Genomic DNA, 3,508 nt, shown 5'->3' with positions numbered 1-3,508 from the left:
GCACAGTTCTGCAGATCTTGCTTGGGCTGCCTCGTTGGCTACATGCAGCTAGTGGGACCGCTGGGCCTCTCTCTCCCTGTGATTACTCCGCCGCCGGAGGGCCGAATCTGTCTTTTCCATATGGTGATGGCAGCAGCATTCCAAGGGAGAAAGTCCCATGTACAAGCGCATGCCAAGCCTCTGCCTATATTTCAGTATTATTGCGTCATTGTCCGAAGCAAATCTCATAGCCAAGCCTAAAGTCCGTGTGGGAGGGGAGTTCACAAGGGCATATATACGGTGTCCTTAATGTTATAGTTCACCCAGTCTTCCTATATTATCTTTTTTATTTATTTATTTATTTATATTTATTTTTATTTTATTTTTTTTTTTTTTGAGACGGAGTCTCGCTCTGTCGCCCAGGCTGGAGTGCAGTGGCCCGATCTCCGCTCACTGCAAGCTCCGCCTCCTGGGTTCATGCCATTCTCCTGCCTCAGTCTCCCGAGTAGCTGGGACTACAGGTGCCCGCCAACACACCCGGCTAATTTTTTGTATTTTTAGTAGATTCGGGGTTTCACCGTGTTAGCCAGGATGGTCTCGATCTCCTGACCTCGTGATCCGCCCGCCTCGGCCTCCCAAAGTGCCGGGATTACAGGCGTGAGCCACCACGCCCGGCCATCTTTTTTATTTATTTATGTATTTATTTTTGAGACAGGATTTTGCTCTGTAGCCCAGCCTGGAGTGCGGTGGCACAATTTCGGCTCACTGCAACCTCTACCTCCCAGGCTCAAGCAATCCTTCTGCCTCAGCCTCCCACGTAGCTGAAACAACCGGCCTCAGCTAATTTTTCTGTTTTTTGCAGAAATGGGGTTTCACCATGTTACTCAGGCTTGTCTTGAACTCCTGAGCTCAATGACCTACTATTTATATAGAATTTTATGAAATTTGGTCTAAATAGTCTCTTAACTATAGTTTTTACATACAAATATGTACCTCCTAGTGTCGTTTTTATCTTTTACCAAAGCAATTCAGTGTTGCACTCTAATTTTTTTAAGTCTTTGAATAAATTTATATATTTACTTCACCTACAGCCCCGAAGCCAAATTAAGAAATTTTTAAAGCAATTTACTATTAAAATATGATAAATTTTATATTAAAATTAAGAATTACCATAGAAAAAAAATCATGGTTTAAAAACTACCCAGTAAGATTAAGCAAAACGCTATGTTTTTTGTTTTTTTTTTTTTTGAGATGGAGTCTCGCTCTGTGGCCCAGGCTGGAGTGCAGTGGAGCGATCCCAGTTCACTGCAACCTCCGCCTCCCCTCCCGGGTTCACGCCATTCTCCTGCCTCAGCCTCCCGAGTAGCTGGGACTACAGGCACTCGCCACTATGCCTGGCTAATTTTTTTTTGTATTTTTTAGTAGAGACGGGGTTTCACTGTGTTAGCCAAAATGGTCTCAATCTCCTGACCTCGTGAACCGCCCGCCTCGGCCTTCCAAAGTGCTGGGATTACAGGTGTGAGCCACCGTGCCTGGCTTTTTTTTTTTTTTTTTTTTTTTTTTTTGAGACAGACTCTGGCTCTTGTTCCCCAGGAGTGCAGTGGTGCAATCTCGGCTCACTGCAAGCTCTGCCTCCCAGATTAAAATGATTCTCCTGCCTCAGCCTTCCGAGTAACTGCGATTACAGGGACGCATCACCACGGTCAGTTAATTTTTGTATTTTTGGTAGGGATGGGGTTTCACCATGTTGGCTAGGCTGGTCTCGAACTCCTGACCTCAGGTGATCCACCCAACTTGGCCTCCCAAAGTACTGGGATTACAGGCATGAGCCACGGTGCCCAGCCACTTTCTATCTTTATATGTTAACATTTCATCTATGATTCAGAACCAGTTTATAAGAGAGCCGTATGTGAATTGCATTTCAAATGTAATCCCATGTTTACATGTAATTCCTTACATTTAAACATTGTTCAATTAGCCACTAGCTACTTTAGGAAAAATATATGAATCTTTGCAAGGCATACAATAAACCATGTTTGTATTCCCAATTTTATGTTTTGTAGGTCTACATCTTCCCTGATGATGTGAACCATAAAATCACATTTAAAATACTAACGTTCATTTTTATTTTTTTATTTTTTATTTTTTTGAGACAGAGTCTCGCTCTGTCACCCAGGCTGGAGTGCAGTGACGTGATCTTGGCTCACTGCAACCTCCACCTCCCGAGGTCAAGCAATTCTCCTGCTTCAGCCTCCCGAGTAGGTGGGACTACAGGCTTGTGCCACCACGCCCAGCTAATTTTTGTATTTTTATAAGAGAAGGGGTTTCTCCATATTGGCCAGACTGGTCTCAAACTCCTGACCTCGTGATCTACCCTCCTTGGCTTCCCAAAGTGCTGGGATTACAGGCGTGAGCCACTGCACCCAGCCTAAAGTTCATTTTTAAAAGCTTAATTTTACTGGCTCGGTAGGGTGGCTCATGCCTGTAATCCCAGCACTTTGGGAGGCCGAGGTGGGTGGATCACGAGGTCAGGAGTTCAAGACTGGCCTGGCCAATATGGTGAAACCCATCTCTACTAAAAATGCAAATATTAGCCAGGCGTGGTGGTACGCGCCTGTAGTCCCAGCTACTTGGGATGCTGAGGCAGGAGAATCACCTGTATCTGGGAGGCGGAGGTTGCAGTGAGCCGAGATCATGCCACTGCACTCCAGTATGGGCGGCAGAATGAGGCTCCATCTCAAAAAAAAAGAAAAACTTAATTTTACCAATATATTTTCTTTTTAACTTCTTAGCATTAATGTTAACAATCTCCACAATAAGAAATGTTGATTTCCCTACATTTGTTATAGCATTTATTTTATTTTACTTTATTATTATTATTATTTTTTAGAGACAGGGTCTCATTCTGTTGTCCAGATTGGAGTACAGTGGTACCATCATAGTTCACTAACTTCAAACTCCTAAGTTGAAGCACTCCTTCCACCTCAGCCTCCTAAGTAGCCAGGACTACAAGTGTCCACCACAACACCAGGCTAATTTATTTATTTTTTTGTAGAATTGGGGTCTTGCTGTGTTGCCCAGGTTCATATCAAGCTCCCAGCCTCAAATGATCCTCCACCTCGGTCTCCCAAAGCAGTGGGATTACAGGTGTGAGTCCCTGCACTCAGCCATATATTTTATTACCTTTGAATTTAAACACAATATACAAATTCTAAGATTTGAAATTATAAAATTTGCATCAAAGACAAAAATAGAACCTATATATGATTTTTCTCTTTCTATCAAAAAAGGAAAAGGAGTGGCATTGCACCCTATGCTCTTTGGGTACCCTACCCTCTTTGGGTGTCAAGATTCAAATTCACACCTTTTTTCCTTTTCCCCACTGAAGAGTTAGGCATGGAGGAACTGTGTATGTGTTATCATATATGTAGGTATGTGTGTGGAGAGGCCTATGTAAAGGCATCTTATTATTATACCATAATATAATTTTTCTGTCTGTATGCTTTCACTTTTTTGGAGCAGGTAAGTT

General features: G+C 43.0%; 1 protein-coding gene across 1 annotated transcript in view; it reads left to right on the top strand.

The window, feature by feature from the left end:
* LOC126948445 (translation initiation factor IF-2-like) overlaps positions 1–3,508 on the top strand; it is a 109,926-nt gene that overhangs the window by 13,748 nt on the left and 92,670 nt on the right. The window lies entirely within an intron of this gene.

Source organism: Macaca thibetana, chromosome 1 (genome assembly GCF_024542745.1).
Source record: "Macaca thibetana thibetana isolate TM-01 chromosome 1, ASM2454274v1, whole genome shotgun sequence".
Lineage (NCBI taxonomy): Eukaryota > Metazoa > Chordata > Mammalia > Primates > Cercopithecidae > Macaca > Macaca thibetana.
Note: the sequence above shows the minus strand (reverse complement) of the source record. Positions and strands in the feature narration are given on the sequence as shown.